Below are 21,926 nucleotides of genomic sequence, written 5' to 3' on the forward strand. Positions count from 1 at the left end.
ATTTTAAGAAGAAATTTAACTGAAAAGTCTTACTTTTCCCATAATTTTCATTTTTATTTATTCTAACTGCATAAATCACTATCTTACTTAGCTTTCAGATAAACTATCCATAGTTAAGTTATGCAGAATTCAAAATTACAATTTGCCCTCAGGAAGTATTTCTTGATTCTGACATTGTATGGAATATATAGTACATTTGTCTTCACTGTAATTCCAGAGGTTAGCATAATTTATTTTTTGAATTGAGATGACTTTCTAACAATATCTTTTTAAAAAAATATGTAACATTTTCTTCACTTTCACCTTTGAATAGTAAATTTAGAACAAAAAACTTTCATTGAATTCCAGCATAATTTGGAAAGATTGACATTATCAACCTGTGCCTAATACAAATAAATGTTTATTTTGTCCTCAAATCTATTAGTCCCATTTTATTCTATGATGTACTAAAGCCTTATTCTCAATCAATTTTCTTTTCAGTTTTTAATGTTTTTGAATTTTTTGTGATGTTGAGACAGCTAAAGAATATTATTAAACAATTTTATGTTAGAACTTTGATGATAATGTCACTTTTTAAAAGTATTAATTGCAATCCATTTTTGTTCTTTTGTATCATCTCTAACATTTGTGGAAATTTTAACTCCTTACAAAACTTTTATTTTTCTATTTGTTTTAACATTTTTACTGACATTATTGTCTCTTCTCTGTCTTTTTTGTGTTACTCCATCTCCTCATTTTCCTTCTGTTTCCACTTTTTCTTCTGTAAGCTAGCCTTCTTTCCAGTCATTTTATGTCTACTTATTTTGTGTCTTTTCCATAGAGAATATTCTCTGTCAAATGTTAGCATGCAATATCAAGATTTTAGGAGTTTATTATATATATGTATATAGATTAGGAAAATTTTTGATGGTCTCCCTAATCTTACAATCTTTCTTTTCATAGACTCTGACCATCCAGCCTAGTCATTCACAGCTGATTTTGAATACATATATTTTTTTAACCTCCAGCCACTTCTCTTTCTACATAAATTGGATGGCCAGATCCAGCGTTCCCTGACCATTGGGAGTATTTTCCCTTGCCACTGTCTTTCAGAGTCATCCCTCAGTGGAACAGCTGTGGAGAGGCTTTCCCTTTCTAACTTGCACATGTCTATCAAGCTAGCTCATCTGTGAACCAAGTTTGCACTTTCCTTCCTTCATCAATTTACTGCCAGGAGAAATATCAATAACCTCAGATATGCAGATGACACCACCCTTATGGCAGAAAGTGAAGAGGAACTCAAAAGCCTCTTGATGAAAGTGAAAGTGGAGAGTGAAAAAGTTGGCTTAAAGCTCAACATTCAGAAAACGAAGATCATTGCATCCGGTCCCATCATCTCATGGGAAATAGATGGGAAAACAGTGGAAACAGTGTCAGACTTTATATTTTGGGGCTCCAAAATCACTGCAGATGGTGACTGCAGCCATGAAATTAAAAGACGCTTAGTCCTTGGAAGGAAAGTTATGCCCAACCTAGATAGCATATTCAAAGGCAGAGACATTACTTTGCCAACAAAGGTTCGTCTAGTCAAGGCTATGGTTTTTCCTGTGGTCATGTATGGATGTGAGAGTTGGACTGTGAAGAAGGCTGAGTGCCGAAGAATTGATGCTTTTGAACTGTGGTATTGGAGAAGCCTCTTGAGAGTCCTTTGGACTGCAAGAAGATCCAACCAGTCCATTCTGAAGGAGATCAGCCCTGGGATTTCTTTGGAAGGAATGATGCTAAATCTGAAACTCCAGTACTTTGGCCACCTCATGCGAAGAGTTGACTCATTGGAAAAGACTCTGATGTTGGGAGGGATTGGGGGCAGGAGGAGAAGGGGACGACAGAGGATGAGATGGCTGGATGGCATCACTGACTCGATGGAGGTGAGTCTGAGTGAACTGCGGGAGTTGGTGATGGAGAGGGAGGCCTGGAGTGCTGAGATTCATGGGATCACAAAGAGTTGGACACAACTGAGCGACTGAACTGAACTGAACTCCTTCATCAATTGGTTGTAAAAGATTCCCCATGTAGGCTTATGTGTGAGCTGAAGGAACACCATGGCCGTAACATTACTGAATGACACAAGGGTCTATTACACACTCCAGGAGCTCACTCCCCTCTGGCTCTATTTATCTTACAGTTCCATAATTGTCATTTCTAATTTACAGTAGCCTTTCTCTGAGCCTGAATGATCCTAGGATTTTTGAGTCCTGACAAAAGCTAGGTCATGATAGGCAGTTTTGGCCATATGGTCACTTGATACCACGTGGTCAGTCATTTCATTTTCACTGGAACTCAGTAACAATGGTCATTGGGTTTTTTTGTTTGTCTTTTTCATTTGTTTGTTTTTTTAAATGTATGTAAGTCTGTGCTTCAAATGCTTAGTGTGTCTCTGGAAATCTAGGGGTCTATATTGTGATCTTCTCTTAGAGACATGCTTTATACTCCACTTGGCAATATTTCACATTCTTGATACATCTAATACTATTTGTTATATACCATTTGTTATATACCATTTGTTATAGTTTATTCAGTACTTCTTGTACTGAAACTTGAACCTACTGCAGAACATTTCTCTATTCTGGGCCCCATACAGCTCAGGCAAGATTGTATCTCACCTTTTATGGTTTGTGTCTCATCTTATGGTACATGTATATAGCTCATTGCATAATACCCCTTTTTTCTTTTTTTTTTTTTTAATTTTATTATGTATGATTTAGTTACCATTGTTACAGGAGAGGAATATATTAGTTTGGTGGTGATTTTTCTCATGTTGGTTCTGAAATCAAAGACACTTGGTTGAATTCTTGGCTCTACCATTTATTGTGTGAATTTGGACAAGTTTTAAAACCTTTTAGAGGTCAGTTTTCTCATCTCTGAAATGGAAATAGCAATCACTATCACCCACAATTTCTGTGAAGATTGAAATAATTCACATGAAACACTTATCACAGCAGCTTCGATGGGAATAGGTGTTCAACAAAAGGCACCTTCTAACATTCATAGCATGTTCCTCTGAAAAGTGTTGATACTCCTAAAAACTGAATATTCTTTCCTGAAATTAGGTTGGAGGGTGAGCTCCTGATACCTCTGTGAGGGTGGGTTATCAGTTTCTTATATTGTCATTTCCATTGCCTAAGACCAGAGACTGTTGTAGTGATCAAATTTCTCATTATGAACCATATTTTACCCCTTTGAAAGGGTAAGGTGGAAGGCTTACTTTTAGCAAAAATATAAAATCAGGTTTCTGAACGAAATGTAGTTTGGCTATTTTCAAATCTCAGATGCCACCTGACAGAGGCAGATAAATCTTATGTAGCTAGAAACCTAGAATGAGATGACATTGGTTTAATTTGGGAAAATAAAATAGAATGAGGTCAAAACAAAAGTGATTTCACATGGTGGGCAGGACTTATGTGGGATTGTTACTCACACAGTAGTACAGGCTTAATATGTACATATAAATAAAATGATCTAGATAAGCTCAAGAATGATATATTTCAAAGATTAGTTATGTACAAATTTGATATTCGAGTGGGGATGTGATCCAAGTCTTTTGATGTCATCTTCCAGAATTACCTTTTAACAATATGTCCTTAGCTCCTCTGTGAAAGCTTCCTACCCCAAGAAAGCCATCCATTCTGTGATGATGGGAATGTGATAGACATTGTGCAATTGATAGCCACATGGCCACACGTGACTGTTGAACACTTTGAATATGGCTAATGCACCTGGCATTATGGTTCTATGAAGACCTACAAGACCTTTTAGAACTAACACCCAAAAAAGGTGTCCTTTTCATTATAGGGGACTGGAATGCGAAGGTAGGAAGTTAAGAAACACCTGGAGTAACAGGCAAATTTGGCCTTGGAATACAGAACTAAGCAGGGCAAAGACTAACAGAGTTTTGCCAAGAAAATGCACTGGCAATAGCAAACACCCTCTTCCAACAACCCAAGAGAAGACTACACATGGACATCACCACATGGTCAACACCAAAATCAGATTGATTATATTCTTTGCAGCCAAAGATGGAGAAGCTCTATACAGTCAGCAAAAACAAGACTAGGAGCTGACTGTGGCTCAGATTATGAGCTCCTTATTACCAACTATAGACTTAAATTGAAGAAAGTAGGGAAAACCACTAGACCATTCAGGTATGACCTAAATCAATTCCCTTATGATTATACAGTGGAAGTGAGAAATAGATTTAAGGACCTAGATCGAATAGAGTGCCTGATGAACTATGGACGGAGGTTCGTGACATTGTACAGGACACAGGGATCAAGACCATCCCCATGGAAAAGAAATGCAAAAAAGCAAAATGGCTGTCTGGGGAGGCCTTACAAATAGCTGTGAAAAGAAGATAAGCAAAAAGCAAAGGAGAAAAGGAAAGATATAAGCATCTGAATGCAGAGTTCCAAAGAATAGCAAGAAGAGATAAGAAAGCCTTCCTCAGTGATCAATGCAAAGAAATAGAGGAATACAACAGAATGGGAAAGACTAGAGATCTCTTCAAGAAAATCAGAGATACGAAGGGAACATTTCATGCAAAGATGAGATCGTTAAAGGCAGAAATGGTATGGACCTAACATAAGCAGAAGATATTAAGAAGAGGTGGTACGAATACAGAGAAGAACTGTACAAATAAGATCTTCATGACCCAGATAATCATGATGGTGTGATCACTCATCTAGAGCCAGACATCCTGGAATGTGAAGTCAAGTGGGCCTTAGAAAGCATCACTACGAACAAAGCTAGTGGAAGTGACGGAATTCCAGTTGAGCTATTTCAAATCCTGAAAGATGATGCTGTGAAAGTGCTGCACTCAATATGCCAGCAAATTTGGAAAACTCAGCAGTGACCACAGGACTGGAAAAAGTCAGTTTTCATTCCAATCCTAAAGAAAGGCAATGCCAAAGAATGCTCAAACTACCACACAATTGCACTCTTCTCACACACTAGCAAAGTAATTCTCAAAATTCTCCAAGCCAGGCTTCAGCAATAAGTGAACTGTGAATTGCCTGATGTTCAAGCTGGTTTTAGAAAAGGCAGAGGAACCAGAGATCAAATTGCCAACGTCTGCTGGATCATAGAAAAGCAAGAGAGTTCCAGAAAAACATCTATTTCTGCTTTATTGACTATGTCAAAGCCTTTGACTCTGTGGATCACAATAAACTCTGGGAAATTCTGAAAGAGATGGGAATACCAGACCACCTGATCTGCCTCTTGAGAAATTTGAATGCAGGTCACTGAACAACAGTTAGAACTGAACATGGAACAACAGACTTGTTCCAAATAGGAAAAGGAGTACGTCAAGGCTGTATATTGTCACGTGCTGAGTTAACTTATATGCAGAGTACATCATGAGAAATGCTGGACTGGAAGAAGCACAAACTGGAATCAAGATTGCCGGGAGAAATATTAATAACCTCAGATATGTAGATGACACCACCCTTATGGCAGAAAGTGAAGAGGAACTCAAAAGCCTCTTGACGAAAGTGAAAGAGGAGAGTGAAAAAGTTGGCTTAAAGCTCAACATTCAGAAAACGAAGATCATCGCATCCGGTCCCATCACTTCATGGGAAATATATGGGGAAAAAGTGGAAACAGTGTCAGACTTTATTTTTCGGGGCTCCAAAATCACTGCAGATGGTGACTGCAGCCATGAAATTAAAAGACGCTTACTCCTTGGAAGGAAAGTTATGACCAACCTAGATAGCATATTCAAAAGCAGAGACATTACTTTGCCAACAAAGGTCCGTCTAGTCAAGGCTATGGTTTTTCCTGTGATCATGTATGGATGTGAGAGTTGGACTGTGAAGAAGGCTGAGCACCGAAGACTTGATGCTTTTGAACTGTGGTGTTGGAGAAGACTCTTGAGAGTCCCTTGGACTGCAAGGAGATCCAACCAGTCCATTCTGAAGGAGATCAGCCCTGGGATTACTTTGGAAAGAATGATGCTAAAGCTGAAACTCCAGTACTTTGGCCACCTCATGCAAAGAGTTGACTCATTGGAAAAGACTCTGGTACTGGGAGGGATTGGGGGCAGGAGGAGAAGGGGACGACAGAGGATGAGATGGCTAGATGGCATCACTGACTCGATGGACATGAGTCTGCGTGAACTCCAGGAGTTGGTGATGGACAGGGAGGCCTGGAGTGCTGCGATTCATGGGGTCGCAAAGAGTCAGACACGACTGAGCGACTGAACTGAACTGAACTGAATGCACCTGGCAATTTAAATGTTTATTTTATTTAAATTTCAATTTAAATAGCCACATATGGTCAGTGGCCTGTTGTACTGGACAGCACAGTTCTGAATCTCTGATCTACTCTCCTGTAGCTTTTCTGATACTACTACATTTTCTTTATCCATTGACTGGTCAGTGGACACAAGGTGTTTCTATACCTTGGCTACTGTGAATAGTGATGCAATGAACATAGGGGTGATACTATATCTTTGAGATTTTGATTTAATTTCTTTAGAGTAAATATCTAGAAGTAAGATTACTGAGTCATATGGTAATTCTGTTTTTAATATTTTGAAGACTCTATAATGTTTTCCATAGCAATGGCACTATTTTGCCTTCCGATCAACACTGTTCAACACTGCCAACACCCAATGCTTACCTTTCCTTTTTTTTTTTTTTTGCCTTACTACAACAAATCTTTTATTATTATTATTATTTACTTTACAACATTGTATTGGTTTTGCCATGCATCAACATGCATCCTTTTTTGACAAGAGTAATCCTAATAGTTATGATGATATATCATGTGGTTTAGGTTTTCATTTCCCTGATGATTAGTTATGTTGAGTGTTTTTCATATTTCTTTGGCCATTCTATGTCTTCTTTAGAGAAATATCATGCAAAAGATTAAGGATTCCTCTTAAACCATGCACAGAAGTCAACTCAACATAGATTATAAAGTTAAAGATAAGCCATGGAACTATAAAACATTTAGAAGAAAATATAGAGGAATAGCTTCATGATGTTGTTCAGTCACTAAATTGTGTTTGAGCCTTTGAGACCCCAAGGACTTCAGCACTCCAGGCTCCCCTGTCCTTAACTATCTCTTGGAGTTTGCTCAGACTCATGTCCACTGAGTCGGTGATACCATCCAAACATTTTAGTCTTTGTTGCCCCCTTCCGCTCTGCCCTCAATCTTTCCCAGCATCAGTCTTTTTCAATAAGTCAGCTCTTCACATCAGGTGGCCAAAGTATTGGAGTTTTAGCCTTAGCATCAGTCCTTCCAATGAATATTCAGTGTTGATTTCTTTAGGATTGACTGGTTGGATCTCCTTGCTGTCCAAGGGACTCTGAAGAGTCTTCTCCAGCACCGCAATTAAAAAAAAAAAAATCAATTCTTCAGCCCTCAGCCTTCTTTATTGTCCAACTCGCACATCCATACATGACTACTGGAAAAACCATAGCTTTGACTTTATGGACTTTTGTTAGCAAAGTGACATCTCTGCTTTTTAATACGCTGCCTAGGTTTGCCCTGGCTTTTCTTCTAAGGTGTAAGTGTCTTTTAATTTCCTGGTTGTCATCACCATCCACAGTGATTTTGGAGCCCAGGAAAATACAGTGTCACTATTTCCACTTTTCCCCCATGGATTTGTCATGAAATGACTTGACTGGATGCCATGATCTTAGTTTTTTGAATGATGAATTTTAAGCCAGCTTTTTCACTCCCCTCTTTCATTCTCATCAACAGGCTCTTTAGTTTCTCTTCACTTACTGCCATTATATGTAAACTTGTTAATATTTCTCATGACGTTGGTATTAGCAGCAGTTGCCTGGATGTGACAACAAAAGCATAGGCAACAACAATAACAAATACAAACACACGGTTCTCCATCAAACTAAAAAGCAAAGAAAATAATCAACAGAGTAAAAAGCAACCTATTACATTTAAAAAGTTTAAAATCATATATCTGATAAGAGGTTAATCTCCAAAATATATCAGAACCTCCTACAATGCAACACAATAATAATAATAACTTGACTGATAGTGACCACCAAAGTACCTAAATATGATAATTTTTATCCCCAAAGGCTAACTACCCAACATGAGCTTTTGCTTATTTCAAGTATGTTTATTCTAATTTCATGTTCAGGGGACTGTCTAGTGAAAATAGTGTAATGGCAGATCCTGGCCATGATTCTTTTATTAATTAATTAATTCTTTATTTTTGCGCTCAACCCCAACTTATATTGAGATGTTAATAATAATTATGCTTTGAATTTGGGGGCATTGATGCTAACTAGAACTCTTTGTCCAGTCCTTTAAATAGTTGGATTGCCCCTTTCCCTACTGCCCTGCTAACCTAAATTAATGACTGTAGATCCCTTTGGTTTCAGGTTTCAAAACTGGTTCAGGTTCATTAACTGGGCAAGGGATTATACCTTTTTACTTAGGCCACTGCTCACAGCCTGCTAAGCCATCATTCTTGATTTATTTTGATGATACAATTGAGTAATAACCTTGTGTGTCCATCTGATTTACTTATAGGAATGCTGATTTCTAATAAACATCTCTGTGACCTCTATAATTACTTAATATCCCTTCTGTGATTTACCAACTGATTCTTAGTTCTTGCCACCAATTATCATAATTATATTTTCATTGATTCAATTAGTTCATTACCACCAACTGACCTTTATAATTTCAGAATCCTATCAGACCCATCATTATCTGTGAGTCTAGCTTTGTAATGATGTCTCCTACCACTAGCCATGATATATAGATGCAAATCACAGATTATATGCACACTCTTTTAGTTCCTGGTATATTTTTGGCTTTAGACTTTGTAGTTCCTTTGGATTATAATCTCTTTAGTCTTTATCAGACAAAACACATCTCTGCCTGGGTTATGTTGTGATTTATTCCTAGTGTTAAGCCCAGGGGAGCAGCTTTCTTCATTCATATGTTTTGAAGTGAAAAGCCTAGTAAAAATAGTAGTTTTATTTGTAATATCTAGAAACCAAAGATGAAAGCACTATTCAAAAAACAGGTGTGTAAATAAGCAAATTGCAGTGTGTTAATAGAATTGATTACTATTCAGCAATAAAGCATAGTAAACTCCTGATATATGCAAAAACAGGAAACCCAACAGTAGTTTGTCAACTGAAAGAAACCAGATATAGAAAAGTATGGATTATAGAATTTAATCTATATGAAAATCAAGGACAGTCAAAACTATCATCATTGATAATAGAAGGATTTTGGTTGTGGTCGTGAGGTACTATGGTAATGAAAATGGTTGGAAATGGGAATAAGAGAACTTTCTGAGTTGATGGAATTGTTCTCTATTTTGATTGGGGTAGTGGCTACATGAGTGTATATGTTTATTAAAACTATTTAGTTGTATAATTCAGGTCAGTACATTTTGCTGCATGAAATTTAGTTTTATCAGAACTAAAAATGGTATTTTGATCACTCTAGCTATACACCCATCTGAAAAGGAAAATCTTTCTACACAAATTAAAATACCAAAGAATGAAAAGCACCCAAAGGAACATGTATTAAGGGAAATAATGCTAGCCTACAAAATATTAGTTATGGAACATAATAAAGATTAATTCCTCACACATATAACACCAAAGGGGGAAAAAATCAGGTGTCTTCACTGAGGATTTTGATTCCACTCTGTCTCAGGAATCCTGGCTCCTTCCATTTCATAATCCTGATATCTCAGATTGCTTCATTCAGTTGCATGGATGGAAAGGCAGAATGTAATAATTGATCTTAGATGCTAGTCCTGAAATTTGTAGTATAAATGACTTCTGCACTCATATTGGCTAAAATTAATTATATTAATTATATAATGTCTAGATTATGTTGATGGATATAGACATAGATACAAGCATACATATTGATAAAGACATGAAGAGTCCATCAAAGAAGCTGAATATGTACTTTTTTGCATGAACGGCAAAGAGAGAATGTGGAATTCAGTATTTAGCTCTTCTCTACCAGAGGATAGATATATTATTGCTTTTTAAAGTAATACTCATGTTAGAAAGTAATAAAACAAATATGTATTCTCATGCAAACTGAAAGAGGTCTTCCTACAAATACAAAATTAGTAGCAAATATTTTGATTAATTTAATGGAGAAAAATAAACAAACTTAAAAACCTTGCTTATGTGTTCCCCATCCTGAACCCCCCTCCCACTTCCCTCCCCATACCATCCCTTTGGGTCATCCCAGCGCATCAGCCCCGAGCACCCTGTATCATGCATCAAACCTGGACTGTCGATTCATTTCACATATGATATTTTACATGTTTCAATGCCATTCTCCCATATCATCCCACCCTCACCCTCTCCCACAGAGTCCAAAAGAGTGTTCAATACATCTGTGTCTCTTTTGCTCTCTCTCATACAGGGTTATCATCACCTTCTTTCTAAATTCCATATATATGCATTAGTATACTATATTGGTGTTTTTCTTTCTGGCTTACTTCACTCTGTATAATAGGCTCCAGTTTCATCCACCTCATTAGAACTGATTCAAATGTATTCTTTTTAATGGCTGAGTAATATTCCATTGTGTATATATACCACAGCTTTCTTATTCATTCGTCTGCTGATGGACATCTAGGTTGCTTCCATGTCCTGGCTATTATAAACAGTGCTGCGATGAACATTGGGGTACACGTGTCTCTTTCAATTCTGGTTTCCTCAGTGTGTATGCAGTGGGATTGCTGGGTCATATGGCAGTTCTATTTCCAGTTTTTTAGGGAAACTCCACACTGTTCTCCATAGTGGCTGTACTAGTTTGAATTCCTATCAACAGTGTAAGAGGGTTCCTGGTGGATTAGAGTCAATGTATGGCAAAACCAATACAATTTTGTAAAGTAAAATAAATAAATTAATTAATTAAAAATATATATGGAAAAAAAAACTTGCTTATGAAGAACTGGCAACAAAATGGTATTTAATGTGAACTTAGGAGCAATTAAATTTATAATTAATTAAAAAATAATAATGTAACTCAGATATTTTTCAACCATGGAGTCTGTGGGTATTAGTATTTATATCCTAATTAAGAAACAGGTGGCCACTGCTGGTTTTGCTGCCAATTTTATGATGGCCATCTATTCTATTTCCTAGACACTAAAGTTTCCACTACCACTCTGTCATTAATTCTAGTTTTTAATTGAATTGAACTTGACATATATTATTAGATTAGTTTCAGATGTACAACACAATGATTCAATATTTTTGTACTTTATGAAATGGTCATCAAAAAAAGTCTAATTGCCACCTGCTACCATGAAGACCTATTACAATTTCATTGACTATACACCCTATACCGTGCATTAACTTCTTGTGACATTTACCTTATATCTGGAGGCGTGTCTGTCTTAATCCCCTTAATCTCCTTTGCCCATTCTACCAACCCTTTCCCCTCTGGCAATCACTGGTTGTATCTATGAGTCTGTCTCTGTTTTGTTGTTTTTTGGATTCCATATATGTGAAATTATATGATATTTGTCTTTCTGTATCTGATTTCATTTATATATTAGCATCAGTTCAGTTCAGTTCGTTCAGTCGCTCAGTCGTGTCTGACTCTTTGCGACCCCATGAATCGCAGCACGCCAGGCCTCCATGTCCATCACCAACTCCCGGAGTTCACTGAAACTCATGTCCATTGAGTCGGTGATGCCATCCAGCCATCTCATCCTCTCTTGTCCCCTTCTCCTCCTGCCCCCAATCCCTCCCAGCATCAGAGTCTTTTCTAATGAGTCAACTCTTCGCACGAGGTAGCCAAAGTATTGGAGTTTCAGCCTCAGCATCAGTCCTTCCAATGAACAACCAGGACTGGTCTCCTTTAGGATAGACTGGTTGGATCTCCTTGCAGTCCAAGGGACTCTCAAGAGTCTTCTCCAGCACCACAGTTCAAAAGCATCAATTCTTTGGTGCTCAGCTTTCTTCACAGTCCAACTCTCACATCCATACATGACCACTGGAAAAACAATAGCCTTGACTAGACAGACCTTTGTTGGCAAACTAGTATCTCTGTTTTCGAATATGCTATCTAGATTAGTCATAAATGTCCTTCCAAAGAGTAAGCGTCTTTTAATTTCCTGGCTGCAATCGCCATCTGCAGTGATTTGGGAGCCCAAAAAAATAAAGTCTGACACTGTTTCTACTGTTTCCCCATCTATTTGAATGAAGTGATGGGACCAGATGCCATGATCTCAGTTTTCTGAATTTGAGCTTTAAGCCAACTTTTTCATTCTCCTTTTTCACTTTCATCAAGAGGCTTTATAGTTCCTCTTCACTTTCTGCCATAAGGGTGGTGTCATCTGCATATCTGAGGTTATTGATATTTCTCCAGGCAATCTTGATTCCAGCTTGTGCTTCTTCCAGCCCAGTATTTCTCATGATGTACTCTGCATATGAATTAAATAAGCAGGGTGACAATATACAGCCTTGACGTACTCCTTTTCCTATTCGGATCCAGTCTGTTGTTCCATGTCCAGTTCTAACTGTTGCTTCCTGACCTGCATATAGGTTTCGCAAGAGGAAGGTCAGGTGGTCTGGCATTCCCATCTCAGAATTTTCCACAATTTATTGTGATCCACAGAGTCAAAGGCTTTGGCATAGTCAATAAAGCAGAAATAGATGTTTTCCTGGAACTCTCTTGCTTTTTCCATGATCCAGTGGATGTTGGCAATTTGATCTCTGGTTCCTCTGCCTTTTCTAAAACCAGCTTGAACATCTGGAAGTTCACAGTTCACATATTGCTGAAGCCTCACACTACTTTACTAGCGTGTGAGATGAGTGCAATTGTGCGGTAGTTTGAGCATTCTTTGGTATTGCCTTTCTTTGGGATTGGAATGAAAACTGAGTTTTCCAGTCCTGTGGTCACTGCTGAGTTTCCAAATTTGCTGGCATATTGAGTGCAGCATTTTCACAGCATCATCTTTCAGGATTTGAAAGAGTGCTACTGGAATTCCATCACCTCCACTAGCTTTGTTCGTAGTGATGCTTTCTAAGGCCCACTTGACTTCACATTCCAGGATGTCCGGCTCTAGATGAGTGATAACACCATTGTGATTATCTGTGTCGTGAAGATCTTTGTTGTACAGTTCTTCTGTGTATTCTTGCCACCTCTTCTTAATATCTTCTGCTTCTGTTAGGTCCATACCTTTTCTGTCCTTCATAGCCCATCTTTGCATGAAATGTTCCCTTGGTATCTCTGATTTTCCTGAAGAGATCTCTAGTCTTCCCCATTCTGTTGTTTTCCTCTATTTCCTTGCATTGTTTGCTGAGGAAGGCTTTCTTATATCTTCTTGCTATTTTTTTGAACTCCTCATTCAAAAGGGAATATCTTTCCTTTTCTCCTTTGCTTTTCACTTCTCTTCTTTTCACAGCTATTTGTAAGGCCTCCTCTGACAGCCATTTTGCTTTTTTGCATTTCTTTTCCATGGGGATGGTCTTGATCCCTGTCTCCTGTACAATGTCACGAACCTCTGTCCATAGTTCATCACATACTCTGTCTATCAGATCTAGGCCCTTTAAGCATAACACCCTCTATATCATCTGTGTTGTTGCAAATAGTTGAGTAATATTCCATTATATTACTGTGTACATATATATACACAGTATAACATATATGTTATATAATGTTATACTCTGTACACATGTGTATTATTTGTACACATATAACAACATGTAATATATAGTATTGCAATTGTGTGTGTGTATATATATATATATATAGTGTATATATGTATATATATCTCACATCTTCCTTATCCTTTCCTCTATTAAAGGCCATATAAAATTGCTTCCATAGTTCCATAGTTTGGCTATTGTAAATAGTGTTTCAGTGAATGTAAGGATACATACATCTTTTTGAATTAGTGTTTTTAACTTGTTCAAGTAAATACACAGATGTGGAATTGCTAGATTGTATGGTAATTTATTTTTAGGTATTTGAGGAATCTTTATACCATTTTTCATAATGGCTGCACCGTTTTGCAGATCCACTAGTCGTGCAGGTGATTCCCTTTCCTTTACATCTTTCTCAACACTTGTTTTTCTTGTGTTTTTGATAATAACAATTCAGACTCATGTAAGATTGTATCTAGTTGTGGTTTTGATTTGTGTTTCCCAAGTGATTAGTGATGTTGAGTGTCCTCTCTGCCTGTTGGTCATCCCTATGTCTTTGAGTAGGAAAAAAATGTCTATTTAGGTCCTCTGCTCATTTTTTAATTGGGTAGTTTAGGTTTTCTGATTGAGTTGTTTGAGTTCTTTGTATATTTTGGATGTCAACCCCTTCCTTATCAGACATATCATTTACAAATATCTTCTCCCCTTTGGTGGGTTGCATTTTCATTTTATTGACTATTTCCTTTTTGTGAAAAAGATTTTTAGTTTGCTGTAATGTCATTGCTTTCTTTTTTTCTGTTATTCTTGCCTCAGGAGACATATCCAAAAATATAATGCTAAAACTGATGCCAAAGAGTATACTGCCCCTATTTCTTCTAAGAGTTTTATGGTTTTTAGATCCTACATTGTAGTCTTTAATCCAATTTGAGTTTTTGAATCAGGTGTATTAAAGTAGTCTAGGTTGACTCTTTAGTGTATATCTGTCCAGTATTTTCAATATCATTTATTGAAAACACTGTTCACTATGTATTCTTGCTTTGTTTTGTCTATCAGGATCTCTGTAGTTCCATACAAGTTTTAAGATTATTTATTCTAGATTTGTAAAATATGAAATGAATATTTTGATAGGGATTGCACTGAAACTGTATATTGCTTTGAATAGCCAGTTTAATATTGATTCTTCTAATTAATGAACATGGAATGTCTTTACATTTATTTGTGACATCTTCAATAGATTTCATCAGTGTTTTAAAATTTTCAGAGTACAGGTCTTCCACCTCCTTGCATAAACTTATTTCATTGTATTTTATTCTTTAAATGCAATTATAAATGGGATTGTTCATTCCTCTTTTTGATACTTTGTTCTTCGTGTATAGAAATGCAACAGTAAACCATTCCTTAACTTAGGAAAGTTATGACCAACCTAGATAGCATATTCAAAAGCAGAGACATTACCTTGCCAACAAAGGTCTGTCTAGTCAAGGCTATGGTTTTTCCGGTAGTCATGTATGGATGTGAGAGTTAGACTGTGAAGAAAGCTGCTGCTGATGCTGCTAAGTTGCTTCAGTCATGGCCGACTCTGTGCGACCCCATAGACAGCAGCCCACCAGGCTTCCCCGTCCCTGGGATTCTCCAGGCAAGAATTCTGGAGTGGGTTGCCATTTCCTTCTCGCTGAAGAATTGATGCTTTTGAACTGTGGTGTTGGAGAAGACTCTTGAGAGTCCCTTGGACTGCAAGGAGATCCAACCAGTCCATTCTGAAGGAGATCATTCCTGGGTGTTCTTTGGAAGGACTGATGCTAAAGCTGAAACTTCAATACTTTGGCCACCTCATGTGAAGAGTTGACTCATTGGAAAAGACTCTGATGCTGGTAGGGACTGGGGCAGGAGGAGAAGGGGACAACAGAGGATGAGATGGCTAGATGGCATCACCGACTTGATGGAAGTGAGTCTGAGTGAACTCCAGGAGTTGGTGATGGACAGGGAACCCTGGCGTGCTGGGATTCATGGGGTCGCAAAGAGTCGGACATGACTGAGTGACTGAACTGACCTGAACTGAACTGAATTATCTTGTTTTTAATTAACTTTACTACTTTTGCTTTTTACCGTTTATACTCGTTTTATAAGTTATTGAGCGATTGCCTTTATTATTTATCTTTTCAGCTGAGATTTTTACTTATGTGTGTTTTCTTATTCTTAATTACTGCCTTTTCTCTTAACTTAGAGAAGTTCTTTTAACATGTTTTGTAAGGCCAACTTAGTGGTAATAAACTCCTTTAGTTTTTGCTTATCTATAAAACACTTACTCTTTTCTTCAATTCCAAATCGTGACCTGCTGAGTAGAGAATTTGTGGTTGTCAGTTTCTTCCTTTGAGCAGTTTAACATGTCATGCCAATTCTTCTTAAAAATGTGTCGATAGACTTATGAGACTCTCCTTGCTTTTAATATGATGTTTTTCTCTAGCAGATTTTAAGATTCTCTCTCGACCCTTAAATTTTACTATTTTATCTATACTCTGTCTCAGTGTGTTTCTTTTTGTGTTTATCGAATTTGGAACTCTCTGGGCTTCATGGATCTAGATGTCTGTTTCTGTTCTCAGATTAGGGACATTTTCAGCCATTATTTTTTTAGTTTCTTCTGCCCCTCTTCTTCTCTGGGACCACTATAATGTGGATGTTATTCTGCTTGATGTCCCAGAGGTCCCTTAAGGCATTCTAACTTTTTTGTAATTACTTTTTTTAATTCCCTTGCTCTGTCTGGGCACTTTCCATTGCTTGCCATTCACTTTGCTAGTTTGTGCTTCTGTTTCATCCATTATGCTGTTGAATCCCTCTAGTGTATTTTTCTAGTGCAAATATAACTTGTTTGGTGCTTTCTTAGATTTCATATCTCTGTTTTTGCAGATTTTAATGTACTCCTCTATTCTTCTCCTGTGACCAATATGCATCTTTATTATAATTTCTTTGAATTCTTTGTCAAATAGGCTGCTTCTTCATTTTATTAAGGTATTTCTGTCAGGGTGCTTACCCATCCCAATTCGGCAAAGGGTGCTGGGTGTGCCAAAACCTGCCAGTATTCTAAGAAATCTCCCTTAGCACATTTGTTGTTGTTGTTTAGTCACTAAGTTTTGTCCTACTTTTTGTAACACCATGGACTGCAGCCTGCCAGGCTCCTCTGTCTGTGGGATTTCCCAGCCATTTGTTTCTCCAGGGGAGTCGTCCCAACCCAGGGATTGAACTTGCATCTCCTGCTTGGTAGGTAGATTTTTACCTCTGAGCTACCTGGGAAGCCCTGTTTCAGGCTGCTTGGATGCCAAACCCTCAGGCAGCAGCTTTTTAAGGGTGCTGATATTTACAGTCTTTTTTGGGCTGCAGTTATAATCCCTGTTATCTTCCAGACAGGGGATCTGGATATGTCCCCTGAGTGACAGTTGGCAAACATCAGGATTCTTAATGAGTGTGGAAGCTTGTTTCTGGGGAATCTTGTCAAGCTGTATGGAGGTCAAGGGCATGTGCAAAGATGATGTTTCCTTGTTTATGAACCCTGGGAGCATGCCCTAAGCCTTTAGGCCCGTGGGAAACTTGAGGCCTGTTCCTCTAGGTGAAGCCCCAGGCTAGTTAAGTAGACTTTATTCACAGGAAGACTGGGAATATGTTTCAGTTTGCTATCTCTTACTGTGCCCTGGGGTGGCATTCTACAGAGAACTATCTTTCCAGTTGTTTCAGTTCCTTAGAGCTCAGGATAGCAGCTCCCTTGTAGTCAGGGCCAGTTGATCAGTTGATGTCCTCTGAGTGGATTGTGTACACACACTGGCTTTAGCAAGAGAGCTGGAAAGTACAGGGTAGATACTTGTTCTCTTACTTCAGGAATGTGTTAGGAAAATGACTTAATATTGTGCACCTGCAGGCTTCAGCAATGAATACCTCAACTGCACATACGGGCCTCAGCTAGGGCACCAGGGAGTGCTGTAGTCTCTCACGTTTGCAGTTTTTAGCCAGGAAGCAGGCCAGGTTTAGCCAAAGTGCTACAGGTCTTCTTGCCTGCCTAGTGAAGCTAAGGAGTGAAGCAGTGCTTCAGTGGCTAGAGCTGTTGCCTTCAGCAAAGTAGGGAGGTAGAGTTGCAATCACCCATCCATTCATCCAAGCTTGCCCACTTGTGCTAGCAGATTAAGTGGGAAGCTCAACAACGGCGTCTGCCTGCACTTCCAGCTCCAAGCAGTGTTTCCATCATGCATCACCCCACTAGTTAGTGCCTTTATATTCACAAATGACTCTCCTTTCCATATTGTTTCAGTACTTGCTAAACTACAGTTCTTTTTCTGGGTCTCGGGGGAAAGAAACTGCACAGGAGCCCTTTGAGGGAGGAGTCTCAGTTTTCTATGTCACTTTGAGACTCTTGGATATCAGCCTTGTTGATTTTTAAACCAGGTGATTTACAGGCTCATCTCTTTGGTGTAAACTCCAGGGACTGGGGTGCCTGATGCAGGGCACTCACTCCTTGCTCCTCTGGGAAAGAGCACCCATCTGGTGAGATCTTTCCCCATCATGTGCTGCTGTGCCAGGGGTGGGGTTTTTGCAAGAGCATTTCTCTCCCTCTCCAACCTGTCTGGATGGATGTTCCTTGTATTCTTGTAGATAAGTATTCAGCTGATTCTCAAGTTCTTTTCAGAGAGAACTAAGACATACGTTGGTATATATTTGTTCTTTCAGCAGTAGGAAGTTCAGGCTTCTTCCTACACCATCTTAAGCCATGTGCTCCCAAGGTTCTGTCACTACTATGTAAAGGAGAAATGTTGACTAGAGTGTCACCTCTTTGGACCAACCTGCAAAAGATTTAAATAATCAAAAATAACATTTCGTTTCTTTCAGAACTCACAACACTGGGACCACTCTGTGTTCAACAAAATTATGTTAAATTTTTCTCTCCATGAAACTGGAAACTCAAAGGATCACGTCAAGATGCTTTTTGAATATTCTTTTCTTTCTTGTCGTTCACTCTAGATATGTATGTTTTAAACATTTTTCTCTAAGATTTCTTCATCATATGCAAATCAGTCATGCAAATAGATCCTAACAACTTGATTAGCAGTATTTAGGATCAGCCTGGCCATCTATTAGCCAGGCCACTAATAAAATCTCTGACACAATTGTGGAATAGGAATAAAACATGCATAAGACATTTGCAAAATAAAACCAGACTGTATGAAAAAGAATGAATTTTTTATGTAATGTGGCTTTAAGATTTTCATGAGTTATAAAATGGAAAGTAAATGAGATCTTACAATATTATCCAACTCTATGTCAATATATTCATGGTGTGTGCATGTGTGTATGTAGAACAGTATTTAGTATATGTGTGCATAAGCAAACTATTTACAGTAAATGCTTTATTTATTAAATTTTGTGTATAAAATCCAAACAAAATTAAAATCAGTACAGATTCCAAAATTCTTTTTTCTTAAAAATTATTACAGTATTAATTGAGATAACTATTTGCACTAAGAGGACATTGTAAAACTATTGAAATTAATATTCTGATGCCCAAACTTTGACAGATGCTTATAATTTTTCCCATGACCACAGACAAATACATGTGTTGTGGTTATTAGTCATGCTATAAATAATTTGTTACTATTGTTAGCTAAAATATCAATGCCATAAAGACTTGATATTTTAAATAAGTTAAGCAGATTCAATTTAACTCACATTTTTCTGTTCTTTTCTGTTAAGCTATCTTAAGTGAGAAATGGTTAAAGTCATTAGTGGAGGGAAAAAACAATATGAACATATTATGAATAACTGTTGTATATATCATTACTTAAATGAAAGTTATTTTTTGAATGTATGATTAACATTCAGCTTCCCAAGTAGTGTCCTGATAAAGAATCCTCCTTCTAATACAGGAAATGAAAGAGATGTGAGTTCAATCCATGCATCAGGAAGATCTCCTGAAGTCAGAAATAGCAACCCACTCCAATATTCTTGCCTGGAAAACTCCATGAACAGAGGAGCCTGGTGGACTACAGTCCCAAAAGTCTGACACAAATGATCACATGCATGCATGCATGATTAACATTACATTTTTAATCTACATTATCTCATTATATCTGAATAACATATTCACTATCTTCTTGCTTGGGAATGAACCAAAGTTTGCCTGTTCTTCACAGGAATAATGTTTCACATTTAACCACAAACCTAGAGTATGTGATTTTCCTCTTTCCACATTTTTTTACAGTTGTTCATAATTTTGGTATAGTCACCTTTGAGATCCTCTGTTATAACTGGGACCACACAACTAGTTCGAACTTAGCTGTTCACTTATTAATATGAAAATATCCCTTTGTCCCCTTGTCATCCTGAATGTTTAATGTAACATCTTTTGGGAAAATGATTTTAGCATGGCACTATACATTTGTTCTTAAATAGTATAAAATGGAGGGACTGGGACATCTCTACAATGTAGATAATCTGTTTTGTTTTGCTCAGAATATTAATGAGTATATTCATTGCTTCACTCATTCAGTCAGGTAATATGAAATCGATTTGCTAGTCAAAAGTTTCAATTTCCATTCTCTTTAAAGTAAAATTCAGAATGAACAATTATAGTTGCATATTTTTATAAAATCAGAACTTGATTTTCACAATTATTAATTTTACTGTAATTGGGTTCTAATTTTAACATAGTCAAAACATAGATTTTTATGAAAATAGACTACTTTTATTATATATGAAAAAATCTAAAATTGATGCCTAGACTTTCAGTTTAGAGATTCAAACAGAAAGTGAGAAGTCCAGACATATTTTGGAAATAATTGCAAAGTTATAAAAAAAAATTGAATATAATAAATGAAAATCTTAACACCATGTTTAGTGACACAAGGAAATAGTGAAAATCTAAACTATGACGTAGGCTAAAACCTCACAAAAGGAAGTGCAAATCATTGAACAGTGTTTTTCTTTTTTGGAGGAAACTGACAAAGCTTTTGAGGGACAGAGATACTTCACTTTGGCTTCAGAAATAGCCAGAAAAACTATAAATTATACTTGGCAAAGTAGGCAGACACAATGTGAGACACAAAATCTAATTTTCCCTAGGTTACAACAGTGGGAATAGTATATACTTATTAGTACGAGTAATGGAGTGGGCAGGAGATTCACTCAAAAAAGAGTGGCTCCCAGAAGTATCGAAACTATGTCAGATTCAACAATTAAAAAAAAAAAGGAATCAAGGAAACTGAATTCATGTGGCACAGGAAGAATATGTACTAGAAAACTATTGTAATGAAGCAGATGAAAATTGTGAACAAAAACATTAAAAACAGAAGCAAGAAACAGATTAATCAAGTAATCATCTCTATGAAATAGAAGGATGAAACAAGATGCAGGACTTCAGGGAATTGATTGCAGAGGAACAAGAAATGATGAAACATAGTAGGAGGAGATAGATAGATGCTAAAAAAATGTAAACCATCACAGCACTAGAGTTAAAACTGAAAGGAGAACAAGAGAAATCAATCACTATGAATTAATAATAATAAAAAGTAGGGGTTTGTTTCAAGGACGGTAGCATGCTACTCTCCTTTGTCCTCCCCTATGTCCCAGTGAAAGTGAAGTGAAAGTGTTAGTCACTCAGTTGCATCTGACTCTTTGTGACCCCAAGGACTGTAGTCTGCCAGGCTCCTCTGTCCATTGGATTTTCCAGACAAGAATACTGGAGTGGGTTTCCATTTTCTTCTCCAGGGGATCTTTCTGACCCGAGGATTGAACCTGGGTTTCCCTCATTGCAAGCAAACTCTTTTCCAACTGAGCCACCAGGGAAGACCTATTTCTCAGAGTTTACTCTTCACTTTCTGCCATAAGGGTGGTGTCATCTGCATATCTGAGGTTATTGATATTTCTCCTGACAATCTTGATTCCAGCTTGTGTTTCTTCCAGTCCAGCGTTTCTCATGATGTACTCTGCATAGAAGTTAAATAAGCAGGGTGACAAGATACAGCCTTGACGTACTCCTTTTCCTATTTGGAACCAGTCTATTGTTCCATGTCCAGTTCTAACTGTTGCTTCCTGATCTGCATACAAATTTCTCAAGAGGCAGGTCAGGTGGTCTGGTATTCCCATCTCTTGAAGAATTTCCCAGTTTGTTGTGATCCACATAGTCAAAGGCTTTGGCATAGTCAGTAAAGCAGAAATAGATGTTTTTCTGGAACTCTTGCTTTTTCGGTGATCCAGCGGATGTTGGCAACTTAAATTCCAGCAAAACATTAA

Source organism: Bubalus kerabau, chromosome 9, assembly GCF_029407905.1.
Source record: "Bubalus kerabau isolate K-KA32 ecotype Philippines breed swamp buffalo chromosome 9, PCC_UOA_SB_1v2, whole genome shotgun sequence".
Lineage (NCBI taxonomy): Eukaryota > Metazoa > Chordata > Mammalia > Artiodactyla > Bovidae > Bubalus > Bubalus kerabau.